The sequence below is a fragment of the Nicotiana tabacum genome, chromosome 8 (assembly GCF_000715075.1).
Source record: "Nicotiana tabacum cultivar K326 chromosome 8, ASM71507v2, whole genome shotgun sequence".
NCBI lineage: Eukaryota > Viridiplantae > Streptophyta > Magnoliopsida > Solanales > Solanaceae > Nicotiana > Nicotiana tabacum.
Genome location: NC_134087.1, coordinates 82,474,897 through 82,496,433, shown reverse-complemented (window position 1 = coordinate 82,496,433; position 21,537 = coordinate 82,474,897). Strand labels below are relative to the sequence as shown.

Sequence of the window (21,537 nt, the reverse complement as noted above, 5' to 3'; positions counted from 1 at the left end):
AAAACCAGTTTTAAACATTTGAAAAGGTAAAACATGACTGAGGATATGTTTTTAGGAAGTAAAGTGAGGAAGAATAGTCAAAATGCCCCTAAGGGTTTCTACAGGTCGGCACAAGGCCCCAAACATGGCATACAACCCATAATATAGTATAAATATCCAAAATACGAAATAATATAATATTTCCAAATCAAATACGCAGCTTAATAGTCGCTACGGGACGGACCAAGGCACAATCCCTACCGGTGCACTACCACACGTTCGTCACCTAGCATGTGTGTCACCGCATTTATCAAAACAAGTCAAATACCGGGGTTTGTACCCTCAGTTCCAGATTTACAATGGTTACTTACCTCAAACCGGTGAAAATACTACTCTGCGACATCTTTGCTCCTCGAATCGGCCTCCACACGCATCGAATCTAACCAAAATCAGAACGAGGACATCAAAATATGCCAAGGGAACGAAGCCCAAGCGAAAACAATCAAATAATACCAAGAATCCCGAAATTACCAAAACCCGACCCCCGGGCCCACGTCTCGAAATTCGATAATTTTTATATCAACGGAATCCTTATCCTCCCACGAGTCTATACATATTAAGAACACTGAAATCGGAGTCCAAATGACCCCTCAAATCCCCACTTAAAGGTCTCTTAATCTCAATCCCTAATCCCCAATTTTTTCTTCCTTAATCTCCACTAAAACCATGATTAAACAATGGAAAAATGATCTTAAACCCAAGTAATTAAACTTAGGGAACCTACCCAACTGATATCCTATGTCTTAGCCTCTTTCCCGTCTTCAAAAATGATGAACTTGGCAAATTTTCGCGAAGAAGACAATATATACCTTCTGGCCAGGGATTTTTGCATCTGCGATCCTTTAACCGCTTCTGCGGTACCGCATATGCGTCCAAACTGCCGCTTCTGTGGTCTTCACTTAAAATCCCACTCCCGCTTCTGCGCTCGGCCTTCCGCACCTGCGGCTCCGCAGGTGCGGTCCCATACCGCATCTGCGGTTCTTGGCAAGTCCTCAAAATCCTCTTCTGCGACTCCTCTCACGTACGTGCGGCGCCGCACCTGCGGTCCCCAATCCGCAGGTGCGGAAATATCAGAAGCAACAAATTCAGCAACTGCAACAAAAATCCAACTTCTCTGTTAACCATCCGAAGTCACCCCGAGGCCCCCGAGACCTCAACCAAAAGCACAAACATATCCTAATACCTTATCCAAACTTGTTTCGATCATCAAATAACTTCAAACAACATCAAATCACCCAAAACACATCGAATTCAAGCCAAACTTTCTAAAATCTTCCGAATTTTGCTTTTGATCAAAAACCCAACCAAACCACGTCCGAATGACCTGAAATTTTGCACATACATCCCAAATGACACAACGGAACTACTGCAACTCTCGAAACTCCATTCCGACCCCTATATCAAAATCTAACCTATCAACCAGTAATTGCCAAAAATCTGATTTCGCCAATTCAAGCCTAAATCTACTCCGAACCTCCAAAACTCATTCCGATCATGCTCCTAAGTTCCAAATCACCTCCCGAATCTAACCAAATCGTCGGAATTCACATCCAAGCCCTATATCACATAAGTCAACATACGGTTGACTTTTCCAACTTAACCTTCCTTAAAAGAGACTAAGTGTCTCAAACCTTACCAAATCCTTTCCGAATTCGATCCGACCAACCCGATACCACATAACACGGATAAACAAAGCATAAAGAAGTAGAGATGGGGGAAATGGAGCGGTAACTCATGAGACGACTGGCCGAGTCGTCACATCCTCCCCAACTTAAACAAATGTTCGTCCTCGAACGAGTCAAGAATCATACTTGAAGCCTCAAATAGGTGAGGGTATCTACTTTGCATCTCCCACTCGGTCTCCCAGGTACCTCCTCCATGGGACGACCTCTCCACTGCACTTTCATTGAAACTATATCATTTGACCTCAACTTTCGAACCTGACGACCCAAAATAGCTACTGGCTCCACATTATAAGTCAAATCATCATCCAACTGAACTGTGCAGAAATCCAAAACATGAGTCGGATCCCCAATATATTTCCGGAGCATGGAAACATGAAATACCGGATGCATACTCGACAAGATGGATGGCAAAGCAAACTCATAAGCCACCTCCCCAATCCTCCGAAGCACCTCAAAAGGTCCAACCGCGGACTCAATTTCCCTTTTTTCCCAAATCTCATAACACCCTTCATGGGTGAATTCAACAGAACCTTCTCGCTAACCATGTAGGACACATCCCAAACCTTCCTGTCAGCATAACTCTTTTGCCTCGACTGCGCTATACGAAGCCTCTCCTGAATCACCTTCACCTTTTCTAAAGCATCATGCACCAAGTCTGTCCCCAATAGTCTAGCCTCATCGGGCTCGTACAAACCAACTGGAGATCTACACCGCCTCCCATACAAAGCCTCATATGGAGCTATCTGAATACTCGACTGGTAGTTGTTGTTATAAGCAAACTCTACCAGCGGTAGAAATTGATCCCATGACCCTCCGAAATCAATGCCACAAGCACGCAACATGTCCTCCAATATCTGAATAGTGCGCTCGGACTGCCCGTTCGTCTGAGGGTGAAAAGTTGTGCTCAACTCAACCTGAGTACCCATCTCTCGCTGTACAGACCTCCAAAACTACAATGTAAACTGAGTGCCCCTATCCAAAATGATGGAAACTGGGACACCATGCAAACGGAAAATCTCTCGGATATAGATCCTTGCCAATCGCTCTGAAAAATAGGTAGTACACACAGGAATGAAGTTCACGGACTTAGTGAGCCGATCCACAATCACCCAAATAGCATAGAACTTTCTTAAAGTCCGTGAAAGTCCAACAACAAAGTCCATAGTGATCCTTTCCCACTTCCACTCGGTAATATCCATCTAATGTAGCAAGCCATCCGGTCTCTGATGCTCGTATTTCACATGCTGACAATTGAGACACCGAGCTACAAATCCCACAATGTCTTTCTTCATCCTCCTCCACCAATAATGCTGCCTCAAATCCTGATACATCTTCGCGGCACCCATATGAATGGAATACCGCGAGCTATGGGCCTCCTCCAGAATCAACTCCCGAAGCCCATCCACACTGGGGACACAAATCGGGCCCTGCATCTCAACACCCCATCATCACCAATGTCACATCTCTAGCATCATCATACTGAACTCTGTCCTTAAGGACAAGCAAATGTGGATTATCATATTGGCGCTCTCTGATGCGATCATATAAGAAAGACTGAGAAATCACGCAAGCCAATACCTGACTAGGCTCCGAAATATCTAATCTCACGAACCGATTGGCCAAGGTCTGAACATCAACTGCAAGAGGTCACTCCCCAACTGGAATATATGCCAAACTCCCCATACTCACCGCCTTTCGTCTCAAGGCATCGGCCACCACATTGGCCTTTCCCGGATGGTACAATATAGTGATATCATAATCCTTAAGCAACTCCAACCATCTTCGCTGCCTCAAATTAAAATCCTTTTGCTTGAACAAGTGCTGAAGACTGCGATGATCATTGAACACCTTACAAGCCACGCCATAAAAGTGATGCCTCCAAATATTCAATGTGTGAACTATAGCAGCCAACTCCAAATCATGAACGTGGTAGTTTTTCTCATGGGCTTCAACTGAAGAGAAGCATAAGCAATAACTCTACCCTCCTGCATCAACACATATCCAATCCCAACTCTCGAAGCATCACAATACACGGTATATGAACCTGAAGCTGATGGCAAAACCAATACTGGAGTTGTGGTCAAAGCCGGTCTGGAGCTTCTAAAAGCTCTCCTCATGCTCGTCCGGCCATACAAATGAAGCACCCTTCTGAGTCAACTTGGTCAAGGGCGATGCGATAGATGAGAATCCTTGAACAAACCGATAATAATAGCCTGCCAAGCCAAGAAAGCTACAAATCTCTATGGCTGAGGACGGTCTAGGCCAACTCTGAACCGCCTCTATCTTATTCGGATCAACCTGAATACCCTCGCTGGACACCACATGCCCCAAGAAAGCCACTGAACTGAGCCAAAACTCACACTTGGAGAATTTTGCATAAAGTTTCTCCTCCCTCAATCTCTGCAACACAACTCTCAAATGCTCCACGTGTTCCTCCTGACTACGCGAATATACCAGAATATCATCAATGAAGACTATGACAACCGAGTCAAGATAAGGCCGGAACACACTGTTTATCAAATGCATGAACACTGTTAGGGCTTTGGTCAGCCCAAAAGACATCACCAAGAATTCATAATGACCGTATCGGGTCCTAAAAGCTGTCTTAAGAATATCCGAGTCCCTGATCTTCAACTGGTGATAACCTGAACGGAGATCAATCTTGGAGAACACTCTCGCTCCCTGAAGCTGGTCAAATAAATCATCAATGCAAGGAAAAGAATACTTGTTCTTAATTGTTACTTTGTTCAATTGCCTATAGTCAATGCACATTCTCATAGTGACATCCTTCTTTTTCACAAATAGAACCGGCGCACCCTAAGGTGACACACTAGGCCGAATGAACCCTTTATCAAAGAGTTCCTGAAGCTGTTCTTTTAATTCCTTCAACTCCACTGGTGCCATACGATACGGCAGAATAGAAATGGGTTGAGTGCCCAGCACTAGGTCAATACCAAAATCAATATCCCTGTTTGGTGGCATGCCCGGCAAGTCTACAGCAAACACATCGGGAAAATCCCTCACAATTGGGACAGAATCAATACTGGGAGCCTCAGTTCCGACATCCCTCACAAAGGCTAGATACGAAAGACATCCCTTCCCAATTATACGCTGGGCTTTCAAGAATAAGATCACTCTACTGGGAACATGATCAGTCACACCTCGCCACTCGATCCGTGGCACACCCCATATAGCCAATGTGACTGTCTTGGCATGAAAGTCCAGAATAGCATGACACGGAGATAACCACTCCATGCCCAAAATGATATCGAAATCCACCATACACAACAATAAAAGATCCACTCGGGTCTCTAAACCCCCAGTAGTCACCACACACGACCGGTACATACGGTCTACGACAACAGTATCGCCCACTAGAGTAGATAAATGAACAGGTGAAACATAAGACTCACGGGGCGTATCCAGATAACAAGCAAAGTATGATGACACATTAAAAAAGGTGGAACTAGGATCAAATAATACAGAGGCATCTCTATGGCAGACTGTAATAATACCTGAAATCACTACATCTGAAGCAGCAACATCTGATCTACCCGGAAGAGCATAGAAATGGGCCTGACCACCACCTGATCGACCTCCCCCTCTAGGGCGACCCCTGGCTAACTGACCTCCACCCCTAGCTGGCTGGGCGGGTGGTGAAGTAACTGGAGCAGAAGTCAAGGGTTGATCCCTCTGCTGAGACTGACCATCACGAAGATGGCGACACTGCCTCCTCATATGCCCAAACTCTCCACACTCATAACAACTCCCCGATGCTGGAGATGGGGACTGAAGGGAAACCCTGGCACCGGAGTGACCAATAGAAGGACCTGGCATGGAAGAACCCTCGACTGATGGAGCACGGAACGAACTCTGAGCTGGAATGGCACTAAGGGATGAATGGCCTTGATGAGAACTGTGAAAGCCATGACCCGGTGATGCTCCACGGTACCCTGGGCGAGCTGAATGAGCCTGTCTGAAGGGATGGCCTCTGCCCTACTGGAACTGACCCCTCGAAGGAGCACCACTAAAGCTACCAGATCCCCGAGGCCTCTTGGCCTCCCTCTCCTCTCTCTCCTAGAGGCGAACCGACTCAATCTCACGGGCGATGTCAACAACCTCCTCAAAAGTATCCCCTGTCACCCTATCCCTAGTCATGAGAATCTGAAGCTAACATGTGAGACCATCAACAAACCTCAGAATCCTCTCTCGATCTATAGGAACCAACCAAATCGCATGATGGGATAACTTAGAGAACCGCATCTCATACTGCATCACAGTCATCTCTCATTGACGCAACTGCTCAAACTGCCTATGGAGCTCCTCTCGGTCAGACTCTGGCACATACTTCTTCAGAAAGAGAATAGAGAACTGCTGCCAAGTAAGGGGCGCTGCACCAATAGGCCTACGTCTCTCATATGCCTCCCACTAAGTGAAGGCAGCCCCGGAAAACTGAAGGGTGGTAAAAGCTACACCACTGGTCACTAGGATCCCAGTTGTATGAAGCATCCTCTGGCACTTATCCAAGAAACCCTGGGCATCCTCGCCCTCTGCACCACTGAAGGTCGAAGGCTGGAGTCTACCAAACCTCTCAAGTCGACGTTGCTCGTCGTCCGGCATGACTGGTACTACAAACTCCTAAGCTGGTGCAACCAACTGGGCTAGAGGTGCCCCCGTGTCTGGAGTCCCTGCACAACCTGCTCAGGTGAGCGAGCAACGGGAGTCTGGGTGCCTCCCCCGGTCTGAGAAGTAGCTGCGTCCATAGTAACTGAAATCGCCTGAGCCAAACCGGTACACACTGATAAGATCTGAGCTAAAGCCTCCTGAAGGCCTAGAATCACAATGGGCACAGCTGGTGCCTGAGCTGGTGCTGCTGTAGCATCCACAACTAGGACCTGATCCTGAACTAGGGCAGCTGGTGGATCTGCAGGTGCTACCCTAGTTGCTCTGCCCCTACCACAGCCTCGACCGCATCCTTGCCCTCTGGTGGCCCCAACTGGTGGAACTGGTGGTCGTCCACCCTGCCCGGTAGAACGTGTCCTCACCATCTGTGAAAGAATGGAATAACAGAAGTTTAGTATTCGGATCAACAAGTTCGCACGACAAAAATTTCAAGAGTATGAAGAATCTTCCTATAGGTTCTGCAGCCACTCGAGGATAAATACAGACTCTTTCTTAATATCAAGAGATATAAAGGAAGTGAATGAGTATGAATATTACCTTTCTTCGTGGTCAATGTTTTTTGACATACAACTGCTACAATTTGCAATTTTATTTTCAATATTGACTTTCTTATAGCATTTCTTGCAAGAAGAATACCACGACTCATCTTTGTCTACAAGCGTTGTTATTCGTGCATTAAATCTGCAATATGAATCCTACAAATAACAATTATTTAATTTTGTTTAGCACGTTCAAAAGGAGTATAATTATTCTAAAGTATTTGACAAAACTTACCTTCATAGTTGCAGATGAACCATTTATGATATCTTTGATCTTCACTTCTTTGGCTTCTCTAATTAGCTTAGATGACATTAAAGTAATATCCTTATTTTGTGCTTTCATACCATCATGCCTGTAAATATGAAATTTAATGGATTATCAAATATTTTCTGGCATCTTAAGAAGTAACATTTTGGTCAACAAATAATGTCATATCTTACCAAGTTTGCATCTCTTTTGCTCTTTGAAATGTCGGGTGGATCAACACACTACTAATATGAGTCGTAGATATACCAAAATCCCCTACTCACAAAAGACAAATAAAGCTTAGTATAAATTTAATTGATAAAGAATTAATTGTTCTTATAAAAACTTCTTATATAATACCTTGAAAAATCGACCCTTTCACATCACAAAATGCTACGACAAGTTTCTCATCTATCAGTTGTTGTAGAATTTCACCATCTTTTTCAGCTAGCTCACCCCCACATGGTTATAATTTTACGATCATGCCTAAATTTTACAATTGAAATATGTATTAGTTGTGCAAGAAATAAGTAAATATTTTATCTGTTGTAGTTACTTAATATAAAAATTAAATGGCTTAACTAATTTTTACTTACATTTCATCTGTAACTATTATTTTGAGCCTCTTTTTTTCTCCCACCATCGATGGTTCATTTGCTTTTATCGGTATGCAGATTACGTCTGTGAAAAGTATAAAGAGAAATCACACATAAGTTACAAAGTAACTATTAAAAGGAATTAATGTGAAACTTAAATACAACAAAATAAAAGTATTAATGTATTATCAAAAGATAGCGAGAAGAAAATTAACAAATAATGTTACGATGATGGATTTTGTTGCCTCTTCTAAAGATAGAAAATTATTCGAAAATTTTGTGGTGGAAAAGTGGTTGGTGCATTCCGTAACTGTAGTATAATTGCTAAAAGATATTTCCAACACCTTGTGCATAGATAAATATGTATAATTAGCAGCCTTCACGCGACCATTTATAATGTAATAGCTTTTGTTTTGTTGAAATAAATTTTTCCAATCTTCAACATTTTTAATGAACAGTACTGCCTGGATCTTTGTCCCCTATAAATTAATATAAAAATAATTTTAGATTAATTAAAAATAACACAAATAAGTAATAAATTAAATCAAAATAATATACAAAATAAGCCTACCTCTTCGTCAACAAATGTTAAATGCCAATGCAAACCATCTCCTTTGTCGTTCTTATATTTTATTATTGGTCCTCTTCGAATAACCAATAGCTTAATTACCCATTCAACATCATAAAGTTTAAGGTTATTTATTGGGACACATTGTTTTTCCAAATCCGATTCCATTACACTGCGTGAAGTACCTGAAATTTATAAGTAAAAGCTGCAAAATATTATGTAAAGGCTGAAAATTAATATTGTTACACTAACATTAGTTGAAATAACATAAACCATTAATCTCTAAAGCTATACAATTTAAACATAATACTACTTCAATGTAAAAGACTTTGATATGTAAAACTAAAAATTACGCCGAAAAAGAAAGAAGTACAAGACAAAAAACAATTACAATAAAAGTTAAGATGTCATTGTTGTTCTCTCTAGTTCATATACATGACCCTAAAACGTTACTCAATTACGAAAAACGGGAACAATAAAGAGAACTAATAATACCTTTGGAGAAAATTATTTCGTTCTACATCAAAACCTTTAGAGAATAATGAATAATGTGAAACCATATCATCTTTTATAGGAATAATTGGCGTATTCTTTTCCTACATGAATTCGTGCAATTAGGCTGAATTCTATGGGAGAAGATTAAATAAGGAAAAATATTGCTGTCAAAAAAGGAAAAGGCTACAGGAAAAACGTTGGCGGTGAGTAGACTGAGTTTTATGGGATAAGATAAATAAATAAAAATATTCTTGTAAAAAAAGGAAAAGGCTTAAAAAAAATTGAGCTAAAGAAACCAATCGTAAACCAGATCGGCAAGGAAAAAGCTTAAAAACAAAGTTGAGCTAACCAAATCGGCCAAATCGTAAACCAAATCGGCCAAAAAGTAGGCGTGTAGAATTTGACCCAAAGTCAACTATGTGGCATTAATGTATACGTAATTTAAATGGAAAGAAAAATCAGTCTTAGATAATTTACAATTATATCCTTTTCCATCTCTGCCTGGCTCGTTGTCACCGATTATACAAATAGAAGTGGATTTTGTTGCCTCTTCTAAAGATAGAAAATTATTCAAAAATTTTGTGGTGGAAAAGTGGTTGGTGCATTCCGTAACTGTAGTATAATTGCTAAAGGATATTTCCAACTCCTTGTGCACAGATAAATATGTAGAATTAGCAGCCTTCACGCGACCATTTATAATGTAATAGCTTTTGTTTTGTTGAAATAAAGTTTTTCAATCTTCAACATTTTTATTGAACAGTACTGCCTGGATCTTTGTCCCTTATAAATTAATATAAAAATAATTTTAGATTAATTAAAAATAACACAAATAAGTAATAAATTAAATCAAAATAATATACAAAATAAGCCTACCTCTTCGTCAACAAATGTTAAATGCCAACGCAAACTCTCTCCTTTGTCGTTCTTATATTTTATTATTGGTCCTCTTCGAATAACCAATAGCTTAATTACCCATTCAACATCATAAAGTTTAAGGTTATTTATTGAGACACATTGTTTTTCAAATTCGATTCCATTACACTGCGTGAAATACCTGCAATATATAAGTAAAAGCTGCAAAATATTATGTAATAGCTGAAAATTAATATTGTTACACTAACATTAGTTGAAATAACATAAACCATTAATCTCTAAAGCTATACAATTTACACATAATACTACTTCAATGTAAAAGACTTTGATATGTAAAACTAAAAACTACGCCGAAAAAGAAAGAAGTACAAGACAAAAAACAATTACAATAAAAGTTAAGATGTCATTGTTTTTCTCTCTAGTTCATATACATGACCCTAAAGCATTACTCAATTACGAAAAACGGGAACAATAAAGAGAACTAATAATACCTTTGGAAAAAATTACTTCGTTCTACGCCAAAACCTTTAGAGAATAATGAATAATGTGAAACCATATCATCTTTTATAGAAATAATTGGCGTATTCTTTTCCTACATGGATTCGTGCATTTAAGCTGAATTCTATGGGAGAAGATTAAATAAGGAAAAATATTATTGTCAAAAAAGGAAAGGGCTACAGGAAAAACATTGGCGGTGAGACTGAATTTTATGGGATAAGATAAATAAAGAAAAATATTTTTGTAAAAAAAGGAAAAGGCTTAAAAAAAAGTTGAGCTAAAGAAACCAACCGTAAACCAAATCGGCAAGGAAAAGGCTTAAAAAAAATGTTGAGCTAACCAAATCGGCCAAATTGTAAACCAAATCGGCCAAAAAGTAGGCGCGTAGAATTTGACCCAAAATTAACTATGTGACATTAATGTATACCTAATTTAAATGGAAAGAAAAATCAGCCTTAGGTAATTTACAATTATATCCTTAAATTATACAAATAAATAAGGTTATAAAAGTCGATCAATATTTCAAGGATATTTTAGTCGTTCAACATTTAGCCTAAATTATTCGTATTTTTATAAAAATATAAATATAAATAGATAGATACAAGATAAATATAGATATAGATATGCTTTCTTATCGTTAAAAAAAATGATTTGCCACAGCTACAATTTTAGGTGGAGGACAGTAACATTATTAATAAGTACTTCATTATCGGTCTGCTCTCAACTTATAATTCGATTACTTTGATTTTCTACTTACAAAAGTAAGATCATGAGCACAATATTTGTAATCTTACGTTGATAGACATATTAATCAAAAAGAATTCTGGTAGACATTGTTCGTATTTTGATCGAAGTGATGCTATCAATATTGTATATATTGAATTCCTTTTCTTTATTACTATATTTTAGAAATGAGAGTTGATGGGACGAACATGTGCTAGATGTTATTGTACAAGAAGCCTTAAAAGTTGTATTCTTGGATTGGTTTCTATATATACATGTGGTTTCTATATAGACATGTATACCTTTACCTCTCTCACTCCAAGACGTGTACTGCTTCTACAAACACGTGTAACCCTTACCTCTCCCACTGAACTAAATGGTTAATACCTAATTCCATCTCCTCATTCTCTCGCTTCTCTCCCTTCCTCTCTTACTTACACTTCTCTGTTACTAACTAATAAATAAAGGGTCACTTAGGCACAGGCTATGGAGGCCTAATTCCAAATAATAATAGAGAAATGTCACTAAGACGATAGATTGTGCATTAGGATTTAGGAGTACAAACATGAGGTAACCACGATGTTACAGTCTTATGCATTTACATTTTGATTCCTGTTTTTAGTGGCATTTGTAAATTTTGCTTAGTTTTATCTGTTATATCTCGACGGACATCTAAACCTGCGATTCTATCCTTTTTAGATAATATTGATCTACAATTATCATTCTGCCTCTGAAATTCTCCTTGTATTTTTGCTTTATTTTGTTGTCAGTTAGTCGTATATAATTTTTATTATTTGGTTCTTTCATATATGGACATTGCTCTTTCTTTATGTTCTCTTAGTGGATTTTGTACATGCATGTGGTTGATTGTTTAAATGCTTCTATAAAAGTACAGTGAATTTACCATCAGAAAGAAAAAATCGTACTGAAAAGGGAAGAACTTAGATGCAGCAAAGATGTTTGACGATATGCCTCAACTATTGTAATTTTTTAATTTCATTTCTTTTTACTTGTAGGTAATCTATAAGGCAGAGATCTATCATCTGGCAGCACCAAAGGTATATTACTTATTCCTATTGGATAGGAATACTGAGCAATAATGTGCATTATATTTATTTGAAATGCATTTAATTTTCCTATATGTTTATTGCAGTATTACTACTGTTTGTCTAAATAAACAGGGAAAATCAGATACAATCCAAACTGGCATGGAGTTCTTTTTTTGATCCATTTTTCTATTCGGTATGTAATGATGATTGAATTATCTAGCTCAACAATAATTACACTTTTGATCGTGTTTAAAAACTTCTCAAAGGGTTGCATTATAGCTAAGATACCTTTTCGGTTGTATTTTTCTGTTACAATAATTAATTTATTGCGTAATTTCCTTGGTTGCGCACATGAATGTGTGATTATGTGGAAGAAGTGTGCTATGGTTTCACGAATCGACATTTCAAGATTGCCCTAGAATTAGTTCTTTTAAGCATTTTTTATAATATTTTCTTTTAAGCAGTTTTCTCTAAGGATTTCTTTTAAGCATTTTTTGTTTGGTTGGTTACTGATTCTCATTAGATACTGAGTTGTTTCCTTGTGACTAAGTGTTACTATTTACCTATTACGGAAGTGAGAACTTGACAATTAGGTGGAATTTATTTTCCTATCTTGGAATTGCCCGACCTTTCTCTATAATCCAAGTAACTCTTCTCTATGTTCCATATTTAAGCTTTTACATCCATATATTTTCATTATTTATGTAATTTTTAATGGTACATGACTTTATTCTACCTTCTTCTCTGATGAATTTCAGTGAGCTTCATTCGCCACTTTGACACTTTAATGAGTGAACTGGAAAGACATTGCAGTTGTAGGTGAGCGTCAATGCATGACTTTTCTTTCTTCGTCTTATTTCCTTTCCTCTTTCTTATTCTGTCTGAATTATCTAAGTAAAATTGAGAATTCAATAAAGGATTGAGGAATTTTTAAGTAAACAGAATGAAACTAAAAATGATGTGAAGGAAGGATAAACAGAATATGGAGGGAGGAGTACATTATAGATTTCTGGTTAGCTTTAGTTCGATGAGTAGCATTGAGAATTAGCACCCTTCTGCCAGGTGAAAGCCAGTTAGAGCTGCATGATCTTTTCGTTGCATTCGGTGATATAGCCGCATATTCTTTTTAATGCTAAATGACATTCCACTATGATTTGGTGCATCAAATTGTATAAGGTAAAATTGGAGGTTAAATGGTAAAGATAGAAAATGGAGAAGAGTATAAACTGCACAAGAGACAGGAGTTAGGAAAGTATAAACTCCACTCAGTTCACAATCTTGCACATGATCCAAAACCTAAAAAAATAGAAGCAGGAGTTAGGAAAGTTGATGCAAGATCAAAAGACATTCACAAGCTCTCCTCGAGAACTAGCGAGCGAAGTGCAAATGCTCAAAACGACCGGCCGGGTCGTTACATCCTCCTTCACTTAAACATACGTTCGTCCTCGAACGTGCCCAGAGTTGTTCTCAAAGCCATCAAACCATAGTGTAACCTTACCATGCACATACCTGGGGGTGATCCTATGTCACCCTATCCCATATAGGTCTGATAACATAACATAACTGAAATTTCTTAATTCAACCTAGCCCATAAGCCTTAGAATTCAATTTCCAATATCCGGAATTTACTATAAGATTAGAATCTCGCATCTACACACTGTTTGAGTCTGAACAAGTTGTATCAAGCCTTATCCATAACCCAAGATGTAATCACATGATATACAGCAAAACTCAAATACGCATAGAGATAATTTTCAATCATAGTTCTGCTCAAAACAACTCCATGCCGGTAATAAACCTTTTATCAAACAAAACCTCGGTCTAACACCTTCATATACTGCCAATGATAAAAGAAACACGCAGAAACTCATAGCCATTCATCAGATCAACCTGATATGGAATCTCTGCCTCCTTCGACAAGAACTATAGCAAATTTTCTAAGCCGACTTTCGATATTATCCTTCCAACATGTTGTAATCAATTTCGATAGTATTCATTCTAGGTCCAATGACCTCATCTCATCCAACCACTGGTCCATGGCATATGCCTCAAGCCACCTTGATCAAAATCAACAACATGCGTGATTCGACATCAAGTTCCCAAAGTGAATTACTATAACCACGGAGAAGCAAATGACGCAAATGCCACACAAGACTGAAAGAACATAACCAATGTCCAATCAATCATGCAACAACCAAATACTCATCTCGCTCAAATTTCGCTATAAAGCCCAAATGGAACCATACCGTGTGTGCATATAACCAACGAATCACAACCCCTCACAACATGGAAGAGTAGCACATAGAATATATCCGATACGAATAAAATCAACTCTAACCGAATGGCACATCCCTCAACAATAGCAATATGGAGCCAACCAATCTGGCTCTGTATAGAATACACATCCAAATTGGGCCTACTAATGGACCCCCAAATCAGCTCTAGTCACCCACAAATAGATGAATAACCCTTCGAAAGTTCACAATGACTGAATCATAACACATACTATCATCTGACTAGCTTTGCCCACATCTTCACAGTCCACAACCACGAAATAACCTATTTATGAGAACTCCCAGTCTCCAAATCCATAGAGCACATGAATCACCATATCTGATCCCAACTCCACCGCCCGAATATCTAACACATCTCTCATATAGGATCATCCTGCGAGGAATACTTCTAGAATTCTTCCGTGCCACATAGCAAAATCTAAATATCAGCAGTCGATCAACTAGGAGGATGTCTTAATACCAATGAAGTATCCATAAATCAAAGCACATCGCCTCTTCTGAAATGTGCACTATCATCAAACCATACCAAATAGTAATATCAATTACCTAATCATCTAAAACCGTCCATGTTGCCTAAGAATTTTATGATCTTCTCTTCAAAACTGAGTTGTGACCTTGCTCATGCAAATCTCCATCCCACACAATACACCATATATACCATGCCATCATATGAAAAATACGAGAACTTCATAATCCACTCCGGGTATAAGCAACTACATACTCAATTATCCAAGGACCTTCCATTTGATTTCATCCAGGAGAAAATCACTATACATCACATGCTCCTTACGCCTGTCGCGCCCCGTTTGTTCCTCCGCAGAGAAAGTCCGAGTTCCGACATTCATGGGGGTAAAAAACTCATTTTCTTTTGGGATTTGAGTATTTGAAGAGTCGCCACCTAACGGATTATGGTGCGTTAGGGCACCCAGAGCGATTAACTCTTGGATTGGTTTGCATTACCAGAGATTTAGGGTAAGGGCTCGAAATAACCTAGAGGGGAAGGTGTTAGGCACCTCTCTTGATCCACAACAGTGGGTCTCGGCCGAATTTATACTTATGAATTAGTCCTTTAACAAACAAGAAGTTGAAACACATAGTTTGTAAATAAAAGCATGTTGGACATTGTTTGACACAAATAACAATAAGATAAGGAATTTCAACGAGTTGCATACAAAAGAGTAAAGTTTAAACATTGGGAATTGGAAAAGGAGTCCTAGGTTGGTTAGCCTACAGGATCACCCCACACAATGCCCGGTAAACACTCCTCAATGAGGGGCTACACGTGACATTAGCGCATAGTCATCATATCTTTTCTACCCAATTCCCTCCCGTTGGTCATAGCCTAAAGTGTTCTAGTAACCTTGACAATGTCCTACGCGTGCACTACCCATCCCTTCCTTGTGGCCTTGGAGGTATTTTAGGACCTCTATTCTTTGGACAGTTCTAGACTTTCCTAAGGTTTTAAAGGATAAAATCTAGGCGTCAATCAAGAACAGTTAGGACTTCATATAAAAAAGAATAAGTTATAGGCTGACAGTTACCTCCTCAAACTTAGCAAGTAAGTGTACGTCTTCAAACAACATTTCAATGCTTAAGAGAAAATCCTAGAAGAAGATATCTAGGTGAGCAGGGGTTATACAACCTTGAATTAGGACAAAGTATCAAAATCCTATTTAACTTGCCTAGTGGTTTAAACCTGTTAAATCTGGATAGCTTAAGTAGCAAAACACAGTTTCAGAGTTGCAGAATTTAAAATCACCTTATAGGCTTGCCTAAACGCAGAACAGTGATGTCCTAAGAGCAAGGTATCTATGTGGGTGCAGTAAATCAATGAACAATGTTAAACGGACATTTGAGATCCTATAGGCATGCTTTCTAGCAGTAATGAGTTAAGGCATTGTTTTAAAAAACTCAATTAATGAAGTTGATAGTTGCTTAAGCCAATTTCAAAGTGAACTAACATGAATTAGACTGACTTGTGTAACTAAATTGATTTTAATTCTATAGGCAGAATTTCTGATTTTAATTCCTATAAGCATGATATCTAATTGTTAAGAGTTGATGTTGGAACTTATAGGCATGATTTTAGTGAGACAAATGTAAACACATGCAGTAGCAGGAATTGAACTCAATCAATTTACACTCTATATAGCCATGGTATCTAATTATGAAGTTGATTTTTAACCTATAGACATGGTTTCTATTATTGAATCCATTTAAACCCTATAGACATAATTTCTAATATGGGAACCTTTTAAACCCTATAGGCATGGTTTCTAGTGTGGTAAAGCAAACATAGCAAGTATATTAATATATAATTCTATAAACATGGTATCTTCCTGAATTACCCCACAGATATGTAACTACCCACCCCTTTTCACTAATCACCTCCAATGTTGTTTACAAATAATTATTACAGACCAGCTGAACAAATTACATAAACAAATAAAGAAGAAAAAAGAAGAAGTTAATTATAGGGAGCCTGAAGTAGGCCCAAATGACTTCTCAAGCCTCCAATAGCCTCAAGTGCCACAGTACCATAGACAATATCTTGTCCAGGTGTGTCAAAGTTCCCTAAGGACCTCAAGGATCCCGGGCAGTGCTCACACCTAGACCCTTTTTCAAAAATAACTGATTTAAGTGTAGTATGGAAGGGCCAGCTCTGACATGCTAGAGTTCAGAGAAATCTCATGGATCTCAAGGGAGTACACATGCTAGAGGGGCATGATCTAAATATTCTAGGAGTAATGGAGAGTGCTTGACACAGAAAAAGTTTAGTAGACAGAGAAAGAAGGTCTTAGTAATAGAAAGAACTTTTAGGAAAGACATAATAGAGTTTTAAGAGTAGGAATAGTTTAAGAAGACATTTAAACAGTCAGAAATCAGGTTAGAGAACATACAGCTTCAGAACAAATCTCACACAAGGGATAGAGGTAGGGGAACACCTAGCATACACCTTAGTGATGTCAATCAAGTATAGAGATGGTAGTTACAAAGTTAAGTTGGGAACACATAGGTTTAAGACACAAGCAGAATTACATTAGAACAAACTGTACCAGACAAACATTTCATGAAAAACATTCAAGGTATTAGAACAAGCAGGGTTTGGTCATGCTAAATAGTATGAAATCATAAGCTTGAAACATGCTTTGTGATACAGTAATCTAGGCATACTGATTGCATCTAAGTAGAATAACTCATAAAACTGGAAATCAAGATTGATAAAGTGCAGTAACAAAGTAAACACATAACTTGGAATGTGAATTTAATCAGAACATACCAGTCAGGAGAGTATGCAGAATACAGAGTAAAGATAATGCCAGTAGTCAACCTTGGGTTACAGCCGGCTGAACTAGTAGGAATTGTAAGGAACAGAAGAGAATAGAGGGTTTTAGGAGTATAATAGTATAGATGAACTAGGGTGCCTTGTTATGGTTGTTAACTTAAAGGAAGAGGAGATTTATATAGGAGTCGAAAACTTAACAAAACAAGGCAAGAGATCAATTGAGTAGTAAATCAAGGAAGTTACCCATAAATAAGCAAGATCTTCCCTTAATCAAGGGACAATTCAATCAACGGTAAACATGCCAGGCATTTAAGGAAAAGAATAAAGTAAAGCCTTAGGTATAGAATAGGTAATTAAGGGCTAGGTACATAAAGTTCTAATTAGGGAAATAATCAGTAAGAATCAATTCATAATGCGGACAAGGTAAGGGAAGTTTAATTAAGGCAAGCAAATCAATCAAATTGAGTAAAGAAGCAAGAATCAAACGTTTAAAGGAAAGTAGTCAAATTAAACCAGAAAATAAGGGATTCAGAGTAATCAAGGGTTCAAAAAATCGTGAAAGAAGCAGCATGCTTAGCATACAAAATGAGGTAAGGCATGAACAGTCAGAGTTTCACACAGCCTCGACAAAACCCATGGTTAAACGACACTGATGCAAAGAGAAGCATGCAAGTTTTGCATGAATGGATAATACAAACACAAATTCATAATATCACTGGAAGTTTGAACAAAGAAGATTCAATAGAAGCATACTAGGAAAAGTAAATCATGAGAAGTCACAAGAAACTAAGGCAAGAACACAGTCAGAAGTACCCATATCAGAAACCAAACGAAAAAACCCTAACATTAGGGTTTTCAGTACAAACGGGCTAGGGTTGCAACAAGTTTATAAAATTAGTCAAAAACGTGTGAGAATCAGAAGTTTAAACACAAAGAATCATCAAACAAAGTTTTAAAAGAAATTCTGAAAATCCTAATTTTAGAAAAAGTGAAGAATTCACTTGAAATCAAACGATTCTGGTAGAGAATCTCAAGGATATTGTAAAACACACAAGAAACAAACTCAAATTGTCCTATATTTGTACAGATCTAGGAGGTATAGAAAAGAAATTTGTCACGACCTGGATTTCCCACCCTCGGGAGTCGTGATGACGCTTACTAATATGAGCTAGGCAAGCCAATCCTTAACAGCTTACTTCATTAACAAATCACTTCTTTTAACGATTATCAGTGATAGCATGAAAACAGCGGAATTTAGTAAATGTACGGAAGACTTAAATTAAAGAAACGGAACAATAATACGGAAATCAACATATGCCTCTACCCAAGAACTGGTGTCACATTACTCACGAACTTCTAAGAGTACTAAATACAACCGTTTGAAAGAAAAATATAAACTGTTTGTCTCGAATACATGAGATAACAGACTAAAATAAAGAGAGAGGAGACGCCGGGCCTGCGGACGCTTACAAGGCTACCTCGGTGTCTCACTAGACTGAAAGCTGGCTCCCGCGCTACTGCTACTGTCCAAGACCTGGATCTGTGCAAAAGAGCACAGAGTGTAGTATCAGCACAACCGACCCCATGTGTTGGTAAGTGTCTGGCCTAACCCCAGAGAGGTAGTGACGAGGCTAGGACCAGACTCCAAATAAACCTGTGCAGTTATATACTATATGACGGGAAAGTAAACAGACAATAAGCAATCAAAGCTGGGAAAGGGGAAACATGCTCCGGGGGTAGCAGGTAAAATAGAATAACAAAGAATAGTAAAGAAACTACAATTTAACTTCTAAGACGGATAAAGAGAAATAAGGCAACTTTCACTTTCAGTTTCATCTTGTTGCAGGTGTGCAACCCGATCCCATTTCTCATATCTTGTGGTAGGCGTACCACCTGCTCCCATTTCAGTATATCCTGTGGTAGGCGTACCACCCGCTCCCATTTCATTATATCTTGTGGTAGGCGTGCCACCTGCTCCCATTTCATTATATCTCGTGGTAGGCGTACCACCCGCTCCCATTTCATTATATCTTGTGGTAGGCGTACCACCGGCTCCCATTTCATTATATCTCGCGGTAGGCGTACCGCCCGCTCCTATTTCATTATATCTCGTGGTAGGCGTACCACCCGCTCCCATTTCATTATATCTCGTGGTAGGCGTACCACCCGCTCCCTTTTACATTTCATCACATAATCACAAGAAATCCCGGCAAGGGAACATAAATAATATAATAACTTCCCGGCAAGGGAAGACAACAATGTTATAATTTTCTCTGCAAGGGAACAACAATATTGAATTAGTCATCCTGGCAAGAGAGAATTAGCTATAACCAACCTCAACTCAACTTGTACTCAGTTCAATTATTGAAAATGCTCAATCATAGAAGATCATTAAGTAAAGCACCCAAGTGTCATTTAAGAACACAACAACTTATAATTTAAGACTCACGGTCATGCTTGACACCAACGTATAGATACTCGTCACCATGCCTATACGTCGTACTCAACAAGAAGCAAGTAGCAAGTATGACTCAACTCCTAATCCCTCAAGCTAGGGTTAGACCAAACACTTACCTCGACGCCTTGATCACCACTCAAGTCTCAACTATAGCTTTAATCTTTGATTCCACCACCTATCCGCTCAAATCTAGTCATAAGTTACTTAATTACATCAATACGAGCTAAATGAATCAACCCCAATGCATGAAAATGAGTTTTCTAAAGTTTTACCCTAAAGTCAGAAATCACGAAATCACCCCCCCGGGCCTACGTGGTTAAAACCCGAGGTTCGGACCAAAACGGATTACCCATTCCCCCACAAATCCAAATATATAATTTGTTTTGAAATCGGACCTCAAATTGAGGTCCAAATCCCCAATTTTAGAAAACCTAGGTTCTACCCAAAACACCCAATTTCCCCCATGAAAATCTTTGATTTGAAGTTGAAATCATGTTAAAAGATGTTAATGAGTGAAGAAAATGAGTTAGAAATCACTTACCAACGTTTTGGAGATGAAAGGTTGTTTGAAAAATTGCCTCTTATGTTTTGGGGTTTCCTAGTCTCTTTCAAAAATATAATTCTATCTACGACCTCTTTTTTTTATCTGTGCTACTATATAACAGCTATTTACAAATTAATCTCTAAATAACTTCCAATTCCTAGCCCTCCGGATGTGATATATTGTAGCACTCCAAACAACAACAATGACTTCATTCTTGAACAGACCCCATCTCATCCGCTTCAACCATTCTAGCCTATGCTTCACTCCTTGTTGTTGTCCATTGATTCTAGTCCATGCTGCAAGTCTCTCTTATCTCTTTGTACCATCCACACTCTGAGAACAAGTGCAGGTGTGATTCAGTGACATTCTCATCACATAGGCAATATGTGGTATCAACTACATGAATATTCATCTTCACCATCATCTACATGAATATTCATCTTTACCGTTCTATCTTTGGGTAATAATTTGCTTTGTACTACTAACCATAAGATAACTCTATGTTTAGGTTGTATAACTCTGCACTAAATTAAATTTGCCGCCTTCATTTTGCTCAAAGTCCCTTGCAAAGAAATGTAGCTATTGCTAATAGAGTAGTTCCCATTAGGTGTCAATTAATCCCAAGTTGACATGTCCTGTTTTATAGCAGTAATCTTCTTCCAGTACTAGCTAGAATCTTGAGAAGGAGAATGATTCCAAATATCGTTTTGATTTCTCATATAGAGGCCATTGACCCACTTTACCTACAACACATCTATATTTAGAGCTAACTACCATACTAATTTCCCAATAGAAGCCACAATCCAACACCTGTTGCTTTTAATATTGAGTCCACCAAATTTCCTAGGTATGCAAACTTTCTCCTATGCTACTAGTGCCACCTTTCGTTTCTCAGTTGAGGAACCCCATAGATAGCTTCTGCATTTTTGATCCACCTCTTTCAAAATACACTGGGGAAGA

At 38.6% G+C, this 21,537-nt stretch overlaps 1 long non-coding RNA gene across 4 annotated transcripts in view; it reads left to right on the top strand.

Moving 5' to 3' along the window:
- Positions 1-11,331: 11,331 nt before the first annotated feature.
- The window catches only part of LOC107829419 (uncharacterized), a 51,091-nt gene continuing 40,885 nt past the window's right edge, over positions 11,332-21,537 (top strand). For 3 of the 4 annotated variants that reach the window (XR_012694109.1, XR_012694108.1, XR_012694107.1), the window contains exons 1-4: positions 11,332-11,516; positions 11,963-12,004; positions 12,100-12,188; positions 12,754-12,814. This is a non-coding gene — a long non-coding RNA (uncharacterized LOC107829419). Of the gene's footprint in view, positions 11,517-11,962; positions 12,005-12,099; positions 12,722-12,753; positions 12,815-21,537 lie in introns of those variants that run through there. The other variant, XR_001657924.2, reaches the window with a different exon arrangement.